We start from the raw sequence: 18,347 nt of genomic DNA on the forward strand, positions 1-18,347 counted from the left end.
AAACCAGAGCTATTTGGAGATATGGGTTCACACAATAATTTTTTTAAAATGGAAATACACTTGATACACAATATTATGTTAGTTTCAGGTGTATTACATAGAGATTTGACATTTGCATACATTATGAAGTGATCACCACGATAAGTCTATTAACCATCTGTCTCCATGCAAAGTTATTACAATATTATGAACCGTATTCCTTACACTGTATGTTACATCCCTGTGGCTCATTTATTTTATGACTGGAGGTTTGTACCTCTTAATCCCCTTCACCTATTTCACCTCCCCCTCCCCACGTTTGTTCTCTGTATCTTTTCATTTTATTTTATTTTTTTAAAATTTTATTTTTATTTATTTTTACTTTTTTCGGGGGGCAAAGGACAATGAGTTTTATTTTGGACATGCTCTTCTTCCTCCCCTGGGTGTCCCTGCCTCTTCTGATCTCAGGTCCAAGCTGTTTTTTTTTTTAATATCTTTATTGGAGTATAATTGCTTTACAATGTTGTTCTTGTTTTATTTTTAAGATTCCACATAGAAGTGAGATCATATGTTGTTTGTCTTTCTCTGTCTGACTTACTTCACTGAGCATGATACCCTCTAGATCAATCCATTTGTAGCAAATGGCAAGATTTCATTTTTTATGGCTAATATTCCATCATAGATATATACCACAAATTCTTTACCAATTGGAAAGTTAGATTCCTTCCATATCTGGGCTATTGTAAATAATGCTGCAATAAACATTGATGTACATATATCTTTTGGAGTTAGTGTTTTTGTTTTCTTCATGTAAATACCCAGAAGTGAAATTGCTGGATCATATGGTAGTTCTAGTTTTAATTTTTTGAGGAACCTCTATACTGTTTTGCATAGTAGCTGAACCAATTTACATTCCCATCAACAGTGCACAGGGGTTTCCTTTTCTCTACATCCTGGCCAACACTTGCTTTTTCTTATCTTTTTGATAATAGCCATTCTGGCAGGTGTGAGGTGATATCTCATTGTTTTTGATTTGCATTTCCCCAATGATTAGTGATGTGGAGCATCTTTTCATGTGTCTGTTGGCTATCTATCTTCTATGGAAAAATATGTATTCAGGTCTTCTGCCCATCTTTTAATCAGTTTTTTTAAAAATTAAGTTTGTTTGTTCAATATTGAGTTGTATGAGTTCTTTGTATATTTTGGATGTCAGCCCCTTATTGAATATATCATTTGCAAATATCTTCTCCCATTTAGTAGGCTGCCTTTTCATTTTGTTGATAGTTTCCTTTGCTGCTCAAAAGCGTTTTAGTTTGTTGTAGTCCCATTTGTTTATTTTTGCTTTTATTTCCCTTGCCTGAGGAGACAGATACAAAAAAATTTTGCTAAGACCGATGTCAAAGAATGTAATGCTATGTTTTCTTCTAGGAGTTTTATGGTTTCAGGTCTTACATTTAAGTCTGATTCATTTTGAGTTTATTTTTGTGTATGGTGAAAGTAGTTCAATTAGATTCTTTTGCATGTAGCCGTTCAGTTTTCCCAACACCGTTTACTGGAGAGGTTGTCTTTCCCCCATTGTATATTCTTGCCTCCTTTGTCATAGAATAATTGAACATAAAAGTGTGAGTTTATTTCTGAACTCTGTTCTGTTCTACTGATCTATGTGTCTGTTTTGGGGCTAGAACCATAGCGTTTTGATCACTGTAACTTTGTATGATAGCTTGAAGCCAGGGAGTGTGATATCTCCAGCTCTGTTCTTTCTCAAGATGGAGATGAATTACGGATGCAGGGATGTTTCAATATCTGTAAGTCAATCAACGTGATACCACAATAACAAATTGAAGAATAAAAATTGTATGGTCTTCTCAGTAGATGCTGAAAAGATGCTGATGAAATTCAACATTCATTTATGATAAAAACTCTCAACAATGTCAGGATAGAGAGAACACACTTCAACGTTACAAAGGCGATATATGATAAACCCCCAGCTAATATCATAATCTGGTGAAAAGCTGAAAGCATTTCCTCTAAGAACTAACTCTTTGTTGAAATTCTCTCTGTGTTCATCCATTCTTCTCCTGAGTTTGGTGAGCATCTTTTTAATAATTTCTTTGAACTCTTTATTGGGTAGATTGCTTATCTCCACTTTGGTTAGCTCCCTCTTTCTTTCTTTCTTTCTTTCTTCCTTCCTTCCTTCCTTCCTTCCTCCCTCCCTTTCTTTCTTTCCTTCTTTCTTCTTTTTAAAAATATTGCACTCCTTTCTTTTTTAAAGAAACATTTATTTATTTATTTGGCCATGCCATGCAGCTTGTGGGACCTTAATTCCCCGACCAGGGATTGAACCTGGGCCCCTGGTAGTGGAAGCACAGTGTCCTAACCACTGGTCCACCAGGGAATTCCCTGTTTAGTTCTTTTTCTGAGGCTATGTCTTGTTACTTTGTTTGAAGCATATTTCTGTCTCCTCATTTTTCCCTGTTCTGTGTTTATTTCTATGTGTTAGGTAGGTCAGTTATGTTTCCCAATCTTGGATGGGAGGGCTTATGTAGGAGATGTTCTCTGGGGCCCAGCAGCATGCTCCCCTCTGGTCACCAGATGTATATGCTCTAGGGATGCGTCCTGTGTGGCTTGTGTGCCCGCTTCTGTTGGGGTGGGGTGGGTTGACTACTGTAGGTGTGCTGGTAGGCAGGGCTGGCTCCTGGCCTGGTTGGCTGTGAGACCAGGCCACATACAATGGCTATGGGGTCACTGGAGGGCAGGGTAGGCTTCCTACATGGTTAGCTTTGTGGCCCACGGGGTCCTGGGGCTGGGGCTAGCCCCCTGGAGGGCAGAGCCGGGTCTCCAGCACTAACAGGCTAGAGGGAAGATTGGAAAATTGTGTTTGCCAGCACTGGTGTTATCATGATAGAGTGAGCGCCCCCAGATGGCTGCCACCAACATCTGTGTCCCCTGGGGGAGTCCCAGGTTCCTCCTGCCTCTCCAGGAGGCTCTTAAAGGTCAGCAAGTGTCTGACCCAGGCTCCTCTCAAGCTACCACCTCTGCACTGGGTCTCGGAGCGTGTGAGATTTTGTATGCACCCTTTAAGGGTGGATTATCTGTTTGATGTAGTCCTCCAGTTTTCCTGGACATAAGTCCTGCTGGATTTCCAAGCCAGATGTTCTGGGGGCTCCTATTCCCAGTGCAGGGCTGGGGAACCCAGGTGGGGCTCGACCCCCTCACTCCTGGGGGAAGACCTCTGAGATTGTAATGCTCCTCCTTGTGTGGGTCGCCAACTCAGGGGTGTGGGTCCAAACTATACTGTGTCTCTGTCCCTCCTAACATCTCGTTGTGGTGTGGTTCCTTTTTTATGTCTTTAATTGTGGAAAATCTCTTCTGCTAGTCTTCAGGTTGTTCTCATAGAAAGCTGCTTTGTAAGTTGTGTAATTTTGGCATACACAGATTTGTTGAGATCTTAGTAAGTTGCAAGAGCTTTTCAGTGGTTTGAGTGTCTGAAGCAGAACTGACCAACAGAAACAGAAAGCAAGTCACATATGTAATTTAAAATTTTATAGTAGCTACATTAAGAAAGTAAAAAGAAACAAGTGAAATCAATTCTAATAATGTATTTTATTTAACCTATCAAATAGTGACTACAAATGATCATTAATGAGTTAATGAATTTTTCATCCTTAGTCTTAGAAATCTGGTGTGTATTTCACACAGAGAGCACCTCTTCACATGGACTGGCCACATTGTGGACGCTCAGTTGACATGTGGCCATGGCGATCAGGGTAGACAGTGTGGGTCTGGAGCCTCATTTGGAATTCTGTGTCTGAGGAGCCTTAGAGATTTATGACCCTCTGAAACCGGGATCCCATGAATGTAGTTCTCCCTGGTTTTCCTCCTGGGCTGCATGGTCAGTTAGCTCTCCTTTACGGCTGGCACGAAGTCAAATCCACAAGATGTGAGTGGCCACCCTGAATTTATTTCTCAGAGGATTTGCAGCTCCTACGAAGTGACAGACCAGGGGACCCGGAGTCCCAACCACAGAGGAGGTAAAAATGTATCCTGAAATCTTTGGCCCACAGATTTTTGCTGACAAACATTTCTCTATATCCCAATAATGGCTATACAGGAGCCAAAAATTGGAAACACCGCATTTTCACAATGAGGTTGGTTATCTCAAAAAGATAACGCCCTGAAAGAGGGTCTTTAGCATCCTTTTGAGTTGGAGAAAACAGTGTTTTTGAAGTGACATTCCAGAACTAATCTTCTGGTTCTGAAGAAAATGAACATTTTCACAGTCAAAGAAGGTGTCAGGAATTTGAATTTCGAACTTGACTGCTTAGGAATAAAGATCAGAATTTCAACTAAGAATGTGCCAAATCCATCTGTATCTCTCAGCATTTGCTGTGGCCACTTTCTTTCTATACATTTAAATCTTCCTTCCCTACCTTTACTCACGTTCTGCTGAATGATAATATTCCCTGGAGCCTGATTTAGAAATAAATGGAATGGTTACCAGCTAGCCTTTGGACTCAGATAGATTTTTTTTTTTTTTTGTAGTGGGGTGATCATGGCAAGATATTTCCTCATGGCCAGGAAATAGATAAAAAGATATTTTCTCATATGTAAAGTGGACAATAATCATAGTTCTTATCTCCTAAGTTTTCATGAGGATTAAAAGAAATAATACACATAATGCATTTAGCACAGTTACTGCCCATATCAAGTTGAATAAATGTTGACTGCTACTAAAATCTCTTGAGCACTGGCATCTAACTCGTTGACTAACTGTAGGCTGATGTGAATCTACTTCTTTATATATGAAATTGGTTGATTCCTAAGTAAAAATCTTGACATCCTAACAATTTGATTATCTCCCATTTGTATGGAGGCTGGGGGGGTAACACAGAGTGAACCAGCTCAATGTTCACCACGTTTTGCCATGTATTTATTTTTTCCTCTCCATTTGCTTTCTCCTCCTTTTCTGTTCTTCACTATTATCCTCTCACTTTCTTTCTCTTTTCTTCTTGGTTATGACCTAGGGATGTTGGTGCCCTGAATGGGCACGGCTTCACCTCCCGGGGCAATGGCTGGAGATGACTCTCTTAAGCGCTGCCTTTGCATGTTTGTTTATTTTCTTGTAGATGATGTCCATGCAGTAATCCTGAGATGAGAGCTGAACCCTTCGATCAATCCACTGGGCTCAGTGTGGGTTTTCCAGAAATAGTCTCTGATGATGGACTACATGATAATAATTGAAGACAGGAACGCTCTATTTATAAAGTTGGTGCAGGCCTCGCCCATCCCATCATCCTGGGAAGTGGCTTGGCCCCCAGCCTCTTGGTGAGGCAGTGTAGATGCTCCTCCACAGGGACACCTGTGGCAGGTGTGACAGGGGACAGTGGAGTGGCTGCTCTGGGAAGAGAAACAGTGGGAAAGGACATCTAGACGAGTCATCTCAGTGAGACCACAGGTGGTTGGGAGGCTGACAAGTGGCACAGGCAAGAGGGCTGGGGATACTGAGGCCCAATGGGGACCAGAAGATCAAAGCCAAGCATGCGGACGGGACTCAAAGGCCAAATGTCAGGCTGCAGCCGAGTGTGAGGGAGCCCTAGGGACCAGAGGTCAAGGGGAGCTGGTGGTCAGAAGTCAGGAGTGTAACTAGATGTATGTCAACCCTTCATCAGCCGTTTCCTTAGACAGGTGGCCTCCATCCTGCTTCCTGCTGGGCAAGGTGCTGCTTGCCACGCGGCAGATCAGGGCATGGGGGTGGGTGGAGGTATCGGATTGACTGGTACAGGATTGGGTGAGGGCAGAGTTTGACATTTTCGTGAAAGAACTGGTATTAGATGTGGTTATAGACTGAATGTTTGTGTCCCCCCAGGATTCGTATGTTGAAGCCTCTAACCCCTTGATCTGATTGTATTTGAAGATAAGATCTTTATGGAGGTAATTAAGGTTAAGTGAGGGTATAAGGGTGGGGGGCTGATCTGATAGGATTAGTGTCCTTATAAGAAGAGAAAGATCTCTTTCTCTCTCTCTCTCCTCCATGTAAGCACATAGCCAGGAGGCAGCCATCTGCAAGTCAAGAACAGGGCTCTCACCAGATCCCAGCATGCTGCCGTCCTGATCTCAGACTTCCAGGCTCCAGAGCTGTGAGCAATACATTTTTGCTGTTTATAAGCCATCCAGTCTATGGTATTTTGTTATGGCAGCCCTAGCCCTAGGCTAAGACAGATGTAAGGTTTAGTTTTGGGGTGCATGTAGAGAAGGGAAAGACCATGCACTTGGAGACTCAGGCAGTGAGGGCCAGCTCTCACAGAGGTCCAGTCAAGACTGGTATCTCCAGGAAGGGTATTTAGAAAAGCAAGATAGGGTCCCAGCACCTCAGAGATTTGGGAGACCACCAAAGGCAAAACAAAATCTCGCCCCAAAGGAACTGAATTCTCAGCATTGGAACACAAGATACAAATAGCACAAGAGCAGGGAAAACTTGGGTCACTCACTGAGGCTGGTCACAGCTCTTTAAACTTGAACTAGAGGGCCTGAGTGGGAAGGGTAAGAGGGGAGAGGGTAAAGTGCACCCAGATACAGGGAAAGTAGGGTACAGAGGTTGAGGATGAGCAAGGCCTGACGGCCAACATTTTTGCCTATAGATGAATGAAGCACATAGGAAGGGCATAAGAGAGAGAAGCTCAGATCTGTGAATGGCTGGATCCTTCCCTTCATTCATGTTTTGTTCAAATATCTCTTGATCATTGTTTGATAATATATAGTATCTGACTATATGTATATGTGTATCTATGTATAATACAATTATAATATATGTATATGATATGTATGTATATATACACACATACAATGTACAGATGTATATATGTGTAGATACATACGTAGTGTTTATATAGAGTTATTTATTAATACATACATATTTCCCCATCAGAAGGCCTCTGGTCTGGGCTCAGAGAACACTGTGGTCAGTGGATCAGTCCTAGTATGGGAGGGAGAAGCTGGCTGATAGCATCCTGTTGGATTTACAGGACTGGGGTCTGTTACTTTTTTTTTTTTTTTTTGGTAAAACATTATTTAATTAAAGAAAAATCACAAGATTATGCTCCCTTAAAGTTTCAATCTTTTATATCAGCAAAACAGATTAATGCTCATTGTTTAAAAAAAATCAAATACTATAAACGTATAGAGTGTAAATCATCAGCAATCACAATCTCTATAGATAACACTACCCTTAACATTTAGGAATCTCTACATAAAATCTTATATAAATCATACTTGCATTTTAAAAGTCAACATTAATATGCGCATGTTTCCAAATCAGTTAAACAACTTTCTGCCATTAATTTTAATGGTTGCATATTTTTCTACTATATGGACTGTAAAAAAATTCATAAACAGAAACCTCAATTAAATAGATTTGGGAGACTAGAATGGGGAGCTCTCATACCCAGCAACCATAGCAGAACCCAACAGAAAAAAGAAAGACTCCTCTTATTTCCTGGCAAGGACTCAACCAATGGAAAGTCATGGATTCTCTGTTTATGATAGCACTCCCATCTTCCTTTTCTTCTCTATAAAAGCCTTCTCCTTCCCTTGCCATGTGGGGACTTGCACATGGCCCACCATGGTTGCAGACCTGAATTGCAATTTTCTGCTCATCCCGAATAAACCCAACTTTGCTGGAGAAATATCTGGAGGTCTATTTGTTGTAGGCCAACAGGATATAAATGGCCATTTAATCAATGCTCATTCAAGGGGCATTATAGCACCTTCCTTCTTTCCTTTTAGCTATTATAAACAATAGCATTGCCATGACTCTTTATATACATACAACTCTATACAGTTGCCTGATTAATATTTGTGGGTTACTGTATGTAAGAATCTTTTGAGGATAAATTCTGAAAAAAAAAGTCAATATCATTTGAGCTAAAGTATAAGCATTTCTAAAAATTTAGATTTCATTTTTTCTGAGGGAGTAAAGTATAGCTTAGTTTTAGTACTTTACTATCACTTTTAAAAAGAAAAAGATCCATCACAGTGACGATGTTATTTCAAAGGAAAAAGAAAGTGCAGGATTTAGGAAGATACCAATCCAATCACATCTTACTGGGCTTAAATTCCAGTTCTGCCACCTATTAACTGTATAACTTGGGAAAATTACTTAATCTGTCTTTGCCTTAGTTGTCTCAGCTATAAAACAGAGATAATAATAGCATCTATTTCATAGGGTTGTTAGGAGGGTTAACTATTACTACGATTACCCTGACTGATACTAGTGGTTTCTTCTCTCATTTGTCATTCTATATGATCACAAATATGATGTTAAAAATTCATTCAAAAAGGATAGGCTGCTATAAAGCTACAAGAAGAATTTTCATGACTCAATTTAAGCCTCCCCCCACTTTCTTTACTTATTATTTTGAAAACTTCGTATGTTAACAGTTCCTTGAAATGGAGCACAGAGCTTTCAAGCATTAAAACAACTATCAAAATAATTGTATAATAAAAATTTCTGGAGGCCATGAGATTGGTATTTCTAATATCAGGACATTACATAAACAACACATACCACAAAAAAAGTAAGTGTTAAGGGACAGTTTTCTTAAACAGATTAAGTTTAAGAGGTTTTTAAAAAGCATCAGACTCCCCTTTACCAGGGAGTGTCTTTTGGAAAACATGTTCAACTCGTAGAACTTTTGGAAAAGAAGATGTAATGTTTCGATAACTGTGCAGTCAGCAGTGAATATGACACACCCGATCTTAAAGGTTAGACAAATAGCCATATAATATAAAGCATTACTGCATTTCAAGCTGTCAGACTGACAATGTAACAATGCGAACAAGCCCAATGTCAATTAGTACTTTCATTAAATGAAAATAGATACCTCATGGTAAAGTCTTGTGTCATTCATCCTAATAAGCACCCCATCAATTCTCAAGAAAAACCACAACAGCAAGAAAAAGCTAGAAGGCGTTACTCTAATTTTCACACTCAGGCTTGAAACTCCATGATCATGAAGTTCATCCTCAAACAGGAGAACTTCTTCAAAAAACTTAATCTGTTCTCTGGCTTTCAATTTCTCTATATCTATATGATCTGTTGTAGGTACAACCTTTAGCTTAAGTGATTCTCCTAGTAATGTTCCCTTATAATCTGTGTATAGGTCCAAGCATACGGTTTAATAAATTCCTTAGAGTGCTACCCTCTGTCCTGCTTTCCTGCCACTCTTTGGCACAGGCTAGTTTAAACATTCCTTGGTCGTTTTTCACACATCTTAATGCATCTGTAGCATTGAACTCAATCCCAAAGCCAGAGCCATGCTGGATGCTTAAAACGTTGTCTCCAAACATCATTTCAGGGAGAGATGGCATATGCAATTCATCAGTTAACTTCTCCGCATCCGCTGACTTCATGATGTGGGTCTTGGACGCCGTCAGCTTCCAGGGCCTGAAGGAGAAGTCCCGGTGGCTGCTCTGGAAGCCATGGATCATCATGGCCGCAGCGGGGCCTGCGTGGGCCGCACGGAACAGGTTGGAGCATTGGCGGCAGTGGCAGCGGCGGCCGACCGGGTCTGTTTCTTCTTAAAGGTCAGAGGGGGGACTTGGTATTCTCAGAGCCCTCATGTTCCCTGGCTGCTCTCCTAAAAGTCTGGGCTGGGGGAGGTGCTGGGAGGGCCTGACCTCCATGCAGAGGGTGCCTGTATGCACAGGTCGCCCCAAGTCCATCTTTTCTCCCAGAGATTGAGCAGGATTCCTTGGTCTGGAATGTCTCTGCCTGGCCATAGGGTCCCGCTTTCTCTGGGATCCTCCCGTCTGTGTGTCCAGGCCACGCTTCTGCTCCAGTTCTTGGTCCTGTCTCTGATGATACTGAAACTGAGCGGGACCCTGTTGGGCTCCTGGGCATGGAAGCCTTTCAGACGCTTGTTAATCAGGGAAGGGAGGGTGTGCAGAGATAAGGGAGGAGCAGTCCAAAGAAACAACAGCACAGCTTTGGGGGCAGGGCCCTGGTTCCATCTCAGCTGGTACACATAACAATATCTCTGAGCTCTTCTGCAGAGCTAAAACCCCAACAAATGGAAGATGTTAACTACTTGATGAAGCATTCTTCATTCCAGAGAGAAGTCACAGTTTGACAGCCTCGAGAACCAGAGAATCTCATCAGGAGACCACCTGAGGCCAGATTAAAAGAGTGCAGGCCCTGCACTGACCCTGGTGCTTATCAGCAACCCGGCCCTTGAACCACTGCTGTAAAACTCCTCACCAAATCCTCCTGGGTTGGGACACAGTTTTGAGAGGCATGAGCCTGCTGTGCCCCCCTTTGCTTGGCAAAGCAATAAAGCTATTCTTTTCTACTTCACCCAACACACTGTCTCCAAGATTCAGTTCGGCACCGGTGCACAGAGGCCGAGTTTTCTGCGTCAATATTGCCGAGCTGAGTTTATTGTGAGCCCACCACGCGCTGGCCTCTGAGCACGCTATGCGTATCGGGGCGTTTAATCCTTGTAGCCACTCAAGGGGCAGCTTCTGATACCTCCATCTTTCCACTCAGGAGAAGCCTGGGACAGAGAGGTGCAGTGCCCTGGCCGAGGCTGTGCAGGTAGCCCAGTCTGTGCCCTTGGCACAGGCAGGATGGAGAAGCAGCCAGGCTCACGGCCCCTGTTGCTCAGTCCCTCCTGCCACTTCTCATCCCTGCTTTGTTCTCTGCCTCACTTTATGAGGACCAGGGATCTGCCTTCAGACTAAGTGGCTGCAGGGGAGTTGATGAAAGGAGCAGAGATCATCAAATGGTCCCTTGGCTCTGAAGGGACGGAGAGAGACCTTAAGACAGTGAGTCCTTAATTTCTGTTGGAGTCATAAATAGGAATCACAAAGGAGGCATTGTCTTATGGCTCAAATTGGAATAACCTTAGTTGAACTGTGTGCGTGTGTGTGTGTGTGTGTGCGCGCGCGTATGCGTGCTAATGCTTTCCATTAGCAGACACAGGGTATGAGCTGCTTTGTGCTGGGAGATCCAGACTCTGCCAAAGGCTGTGGAGTGGCTCACAGGCACCAGCACCACTGAGGAACTTTTGTCCCTTTTGGGAAATAAGACTTGGTTTGAATCCAGCTTGACCCTGTACTTGCAGTGGAAATGTGGACAGGAGACTCAAGCACTCTAAGCTTTAGTTTTCTTATCTGGAAAATGACGATGAATACAATCTAGGGATGCTTTAAAGAGGGGTTGATCTGTGGCTGTAGAGCTCAGAGCCCCGTCCTGGCGCATGGCAGGTGACCACAGTGGACATCTGTAGTATCTGCCTGCCCAGAATCATTCCCCCATCTATACTCCATCTGAATCCCCCTTTGGAATTCCCGCTCCCATGCCTTCTGACACAGAGGTGGGTGAATGACCCTGGGCTGGCCAATCAGAGTCACAGAATCTGGTCCAGGGCTGGGCATGTGACCTAATCCAGGACAAAAAACACTCAATCCCGAGACATTCGCTGGAATGACTTGGACAGAGAAGAACTTGACCAGGAGCTGCTAGTGGCCATCTGGGACCTACATAAATAGAGCTTTCCTGAGAACAAAGCTGACAGGCGAGAGAAGAGAGTTGGATGGATATAAATCCAACCAAAGAAAAAGAGACGAGCCTGATGGCATCCTTGGGTCCAGGATCCAGCTGTGCTGCAGTTAAGATGTGCCTCTGCGTTTCCCAGGGACACAAACCAACAGACTCCCGTTTACTAGGTCAGCCCCTCACAGTGGAAAGTGTCTTGGTCGAGTCAGTGCTCAGTACTATTGACAGGAGGACAGGGGTGCCCAGAGAATCCTTTCCCCACACCCCGCCCTCTGCACCTCTTCCATCTGGCTGTTCTTGAGTTATATCCTTTTATAATAAACCATTAATCTAGTAAATAAAATGTTTCTCTGAATTCTGTGAGCTGCTCTAGCAAATTAATTGAACCCAAGGCAGGGATTGTTGGAACCTCCCATCTGTAATCTGTTGGTCAGAAGCACAGGTGACAACCTGGACTTGTGATTGGCATCAGAGGTGGGCGGGAGGGGGGCAATCTCGTAGGGCTGAGCCCTTAACCTGTGGAATCTGATGCATCACCAGGTAGATAGTGTCAGAATTGAGTTGAATTGTAGGACACCCTGCTGGTGCTGGAGCATTTCTTGTTGGTGTGGAAAAATACACACACACATATTGGAATTGGGTGCAGAACACTTAGTAGCCAAGCTTGATATGTTAAATGAAGCAACCCAGTCCAGTCTTAGTGTAATAAGGAAGAACAAATCTGCCTCCATATTAGAGCTGTTTCTTTTACTTTAACCTTTGTATTTCATTGCTTTTGCTTTGAATTAAGAATGTTGCCTCTAGCCTGAAATATACAGGATAGCCCATTCTCAAGGCTCTGACCTTTAAGGGGATAACATTTTTCCATTCACATAGAGATAAAAAGTTGCAGAACAGAGAATAACATTTGTCTTGTTTTAGGTTTACCTGGACCAAGGATTCCTGCACCAAGAAGTTGGTAACGACCAACAACGGCCTTGCCTTTAAAAGTGCCTCGCTGAATCTCTTCGGGGCGTTCGGGGTATTTTGGGGCATGAGCCACCCATTCTTGCGTGGCCCTGCAGTAAACCCCTCCCTGCTCCAAACTCTGATGTTTCTGTTTGTTTGGCTTCACCGCGCGTCGGGCCAGTGAACCCGCATTGGGTAACACTTTGTCCATCATTGACACCTTGGATAGCCCTGGTCAAAATTTCTTTTTCTGGTCTCGTTTTCCCATCTGTAAAAGAGGTGGTTGTTCTAGGGAAATTTCCAGGGCCTTTCAGGTGAAACATTCTTGCCTCATTCGGGGGAATTTACGGCCCCAGTTACAGGCAGTGGAAATTATTCTGGCCGTGTCTCTAAAGACCTATTCTCTTCCTCCTTCTATCTGTCAGCGTCCGCCCCCCTCTTCTGCTTCTCTTTGCCTGCTGCCATGCACGTAGCCAAAGGGGTCACCAGCGCTGAGTGGGCAGGACATGACAATTCCGTTGCCCATCCTTGATTAGCATGGCTGTGCCTCTTAATCCAGATGCCAGGCAGAGTGTGTTTGATGGCTGGCCAGCCAGCGGGTTGGTTGGAGCTGTGTCAGGGATGACTCCAGCTTGAACCAGCGAAGGCTGGAAAGTGACATCCTTTGGTTCACTGCCTGCTTGGCGGGGATGGAGAACAGGACGTTGGGGGCCACCCAGGCCGGGCCGACAAAGTGACTGACGTGTCCGTTACAGTGCCAGGCTTTCATGCTGGAGTGACCCGGACCTCGCTGTTGCTGTTGTTTATTTGTTTGGCCCGTGGAGACTGTGCAAACCAAATGGCATGACACCCGTGTCGGGGCTTCTCATGCCGATCGTGACAGCCATGGGAAGGACTGGAGAGAAAAGGATTCTGGGGACAGACAGTTCGAGATGGAGAAGGCCTATTCCCCCCTCACTAATGACCCTAAAATTGATTCAATGATCCAGAAACTCCAAAAGTAAAGCTATCAGTCACAATGTTGTCAGGGAGAAAAAAGAAAGAAAAAGCCGTGCGTATCATTTCGGAGCTGACTCCACACAAGCGCCCATTCTGCGCGCCTGAGTGCCTGGGCCAAGCTGCCTGATGTAATTATTGTTTGCCCTGCATGGGATTAAGGCAGGCACACGACCAGCACACCCAAGCGTCAGCCAAGGGCCAGTGCCCCGCCGAGGGAGCATGGGGGGAAGGACCGGCCCCCCTGGCAGGGGGCTGGCGCCTGTCTGGTCGAACCATTATCCCGTCAGCTTTGAGGGTTGCTGAGTGCAGCCGCCAACAGCGGGGGAGAAAGAGCCCCAAAGTCACTTCTAGGACATCTCTAGGTTGAGAGGGAGAAAGAGAAGAAAATGTTATAACAGGAATGGTGGGGCTCCAGCCATACCCCCCTACCTGGGGGTGGGAGCCTTTGTCCTTTACTTGCTTGTCACCCCTAGGAGACTATAAATTCACAGAGGGCAAGGCTCTTGTTTTCCCTTTGCAATACCAGTAACAATAACAAAAACAATGTTACACTAAGTACTAGATAAATATGTGTGCAATGAATGAAGAAATTGACGGGCCATTTTTTCTCTTTTCTACGGCACTGCTATGGCTGAACGCTGAATTACCTTCCTTCCGGTTTCCAACGGCAGGCAGGGTTGGCTGTTGGCAAAATGTGAAACCTCATCCTCTCCCTTTCCTGTGCCTTCTTTTCTGAGTGGTCATTCCAGACTTAGGAGCAAGACCAAAGAATGGATAAAACAAAATAAAACTTTGGATCTCGACAGAGATGGATGTGAATCCTGGCTCCACCAAATGCTCTGTTGAGTGAGTTAACCTCACTGAGCTTCAGTTTCCCCATCTATTTAATAAGAATAACAGACACTGCTATAGCGAACCGTGATGAAGATTTGGTGGTGAGGGTCTGGTGGCTTGGCCCATACACGTGGTATATTGGTGCTGGGCTCAGAGAGGAACCCACCAAGTGGAAGTTCCTACCTTCCTTCCCTCTGACACCCCCATTTTTCTCTCTGCTTCCCTCTGGGCTTCAGGAGCACATGCTAGGGTCCTGGTTCCGGGAAGATGAAATGTCACAAAAATGAAATTCTGCAAAATCGCAAAACTCAGCTCTCTGAACTTTAGTCATTTAAAATTTTACACACAAACCTTGGGAGCTGTTCAGTTAATCCAATTCAGTTCAGTTCCACAAACACGGACACCACGCCCCTGAACCTGGCACGGAGCTGGACTGGGGATGCAGAATTCCCATCTCAGGATGCTCACATTCAGGTACTGGCATAAGGGAGAGATATTTAAGTGAACAGTTTGAAGCCTGGTCCCCTTGAGTGCAACAGAGAAGTGTGTACGGAGCCCCACGGGGCACAGGGAAACCGTTGCTGAAATTCGGCCTCTGTACGCTGGTGCCAGATTAAATCTTGGAGACAGAGTTTTGGGTGAAGTAGAAAGAAATAGCTTTGCCAGGCAAAGGGGGCCACAGCAGGCTAATCCCTCTGGACTGTGTCCCTCCCTGGAGGAGGTAGTGAGGTGTCTTATAGTGTTCAAGGAGCAGGGCGTGGTCAGCTCATTCTTCTGATTGGCTGGTGGTGAGGTCATTGGGAGTCAGCACCATCAACCTTCTGGTCCCAACTGGTCTGGGGTCTAGGTGCTTGTGGGCAGCATGCAGTTAACTTCTCTCACCTGGGGCGGGGGGGTTTCCGTATCTGCAAAACACTCAAAGGACGTGGCTCAGAATATGATATGTAGCCCTTGAGGAGGAACTAAAGGTCCTTGACTTTGTTTAATGGCTAGAGTATTATTATATTGTCTTGCTTGACTGTTTTCCTTCCTTTCTGCATTTTCTCCCTTCTCTGGTCAAATTTGCCCTTTGACTAGTTTTTCTATAGACAAAAAGCAGGCAAAGATGGGTGGAGGTCTATTCTGGGAAGGCCTCATAGGGTCCTGCTCGGTTATAAAACTAGGGTGGGTGGAAGGGCAAGTGTCTGGGTGAGGTTTCTTAGAGGAAGTAATGAATAAAATGACTTGGGAGGATGAATACGTGTGTGCCTGGGGGGGAAGAAGGTGGGAAAGGCTTTTTCAGTACAAGAGCTAGTCAGTGAAAGAGACAGAGAGACGGTGCTTCTTGTTGAAAGGACTGGAGAATAATTTCATAGCATTACATGCAGAATTGTTGGATTGTTCTCCAAAATGTACCTAACTTTAGGACAATTTGAGAACACCGTGGGCCAGAATGTAAAGCCTCTTGAATGATATGAGCCTCTGCTAACTTAGAAGTCATTAATCCCACCCCCGCCCACAAGCATCGCCAGTGGATGATGCTGGGATAAGGTTTACATTATTTTGCAAATCTTTTCCCCTACCCGCCTTTTTTCCCCACAGATAGTATTGCAGGGTGATCCATTCTTTTATTCAAAAACCATTTTGTGATGGCTCTTGGGGTGTGCCAGGCTCTGTGTGTGTGTTGGTTCTGCAGAGCAGAAACCCATAAATATTCTCCTTAGTGCAGTGGGAGAGTGGATGTTTACGATGCTTATTACAGATCTATTACGATGTTTAGTACAGATAATTATGATGCCAGTGGCACATGCTAGAACAGGGGGCCCAGAGGGCTGGACACTAGTCTACTCTAGTGGTACCCACAAGACTGAGCAGAATCTTCAGTCCTTGGTGGAAAAGTCTTTCTACGTGATTAAATGCAATTTGTATGCTAACTGCCTTACCTACTCACAAAAACAGTTTTTGGAAAAAGGAGGTGAGGAGGTTTCAGTGGGTGAGTGGGAGGTACCGTTTCTTAGGTGCAGACAGTGGGGGCCTCTTACAGCTAGGATTTTATTTAACAGTAAACAAGAGACTCAGAGAGGTTAAGTGGCTTGCCCAAGGTCACACAACCAGGATGTGTGCCAGCCAGGTTTCAGTCTAGCTTGCACTGCCTGAGGCCGGAACCACTAGCCCCATGTGGCCAGTGAGCAGTTGAACTGTAGCTAGTGTGATTGAACTAAACTTTTACTTTTGGAGGATTTAAATTAATTTAAATTAAAAATAAAAAACAGATACTCCGTTCCATTATTGAACTTGTATGTGAATCTACTCTTCCAGGTATAAATTTGACAAACTCTAAATACGGATCAAATATTTCTTTTCTTTTTTTAATATTTAGTACCCATTTATTTATTTATTTAGATTAAAAACTTTTTTTAGAAAGAATTTTTAAAATTAATTGATTAATTAATTTGGTTGCGCCAGGCCTAAGTCGTGGCAGGTGAGCTCCTTAGTTGCAGCTCTTAGGCTCCTTAGCTGCGGCTCGCTGGCTCCTCAGTTGTGGCATGTGCACTCTTAGTTGCAGCATGCATGTGGGATCTAGTTCCCTGACCAGGGATCGAACCTGGGCCCCCTGCGTTGGGAGCGTGGAGTCTTAAACACTACGCCACCAGGGAAGTCCCATATTTAGGATTTTTAAAAAGTTGAACTATAGTTAATTTACAATGTTCTGAGGATCAAGTATTTCTGATGCAAATTTAGTGTCCCCATTGAGATGTCCCGTAAGTGTAAAATATACCCCACATTTTGGAGGCATACTGGTTACATGTTGAAGTGATGATAATATTTTTAGATATATTGGATTAAATAAAAACTATTTTAAAGATTCATGTCATCTGTTTCTTTTCACTTTCTTAATGTGGCTATTGGAAATCTTAAAGTATGCGATTTGAATTCTATTTCCCTTGGACAGTGCTGTTCTAGGTCAGAGTTTTAAATAAATGAATGAATGTTGTTAACTCATCAGAATTCCTGTATGTAGAACAAGATAGTAATAAAACACACTCCAAAACCTTTTTGATTTCTCTATGTTAGCTGACCTGGCTAGCCCTCAAGCCATCGGAATTGGGGAGGCATTTATTGTACACAGAAGGATAACACCACTTAACGTGGTACTTTTCAGACAGGCTTGTACAAGGCCAGGGGTCTATGGCATCAAATGTAGAACAAATTAGCGGGGTGGTCAGACTGGGAGGTGGGCAGGAAGAAAGGGAAATTGATGATGGCTCTTGTTGTGGTTTTGAGATAGGTTTTGGCAGCTGCTTTCAAAAACCAGACACTTCAAGCCCGCATACACACAAGAGCCCAAATCCAAAGCCTTGCGGCCCCGCAGCTTTGAGAGCATAACTGATTCCATAAACAATTTAGGGTTTGCTATTCCAGCTGATTTGAGGGGTTTTATTTTTGTCTGAGTCTCTTATTAGTCTTTATTTTTTGTCTGAGTCTTTATTTCTGTCTGACTTTTCCATTACTACTCTATTTGTGAAGCTCAGATTCAATATTTGAAGTCTGAATTTTCCTTTCATACCAAACTTTAGTGACAGAATAATGCAGATGGATTTGAGAGGAGAGAGGGAAATGAGATACACTTTGAAGTTAATGAAGCAAACACCAATAATATTGGGTGAGCGTTGAGTTATTTTGATAATTTGGGGAAAAAAAGAACTGTGGTTGGTATTCTGGTTTCTTTTCGAGGCTGTTTTTAGTACTTTTCTGAGGGGCTTGCCTCTACAGCATTATTAAAGCTATTGCTCAGAATTTTAATGTCTGCACTTTAATGGTGTTTTTCTTCTGAGGGTGGGGCAGGGCAAAGGGAGAGAGAGAGAGAGAGAGAGAGGAAGAGTGTGGTGCATTAATCTTGAAGTAAAGATGACTTTAGACCCTTAGCATTTGGCTGATTTAATAATTTGTGGTTTCAAATGTTTACTTTCAAATTACCCTGAAAGGACCCTTCATACACAGTGAATGGTCATTTTCAGAAGCAAACTGTGAATACAGGGTGGTATGAAGCTAG

General features: G+C 43.6%; 1 pseudogene; it reads right to left on the reverse strand.

Annotated features, from left to right (window-relative positions):
* Positions 1–8,369: 8,369 nt before the first annotated feature.
* LOC111183403 (TIP41-like protein pseudogene) lies at positions 8,370–9,924 on the reverse strand (annotated as a pseudogene).
* Positions 9,925–18,347: the final 8,423 nt, after the last annotated feature.

Source organism: Delphinapterus leucas, chromosome 8 (assembly GCF_059928025.1).
Source record: "Delphinapterus leucas isolate spDelLeu-1000000601 "Yukka" chromosome 8, BTC_Dleu_Yukka2, whole genome shotgun sequence".
NCBI lineage: Eukaryota > Metazoa > Chordata > Mammalia > Artiodactyla > Monodontidae > Delphinapterus > Delphinapterus leucas.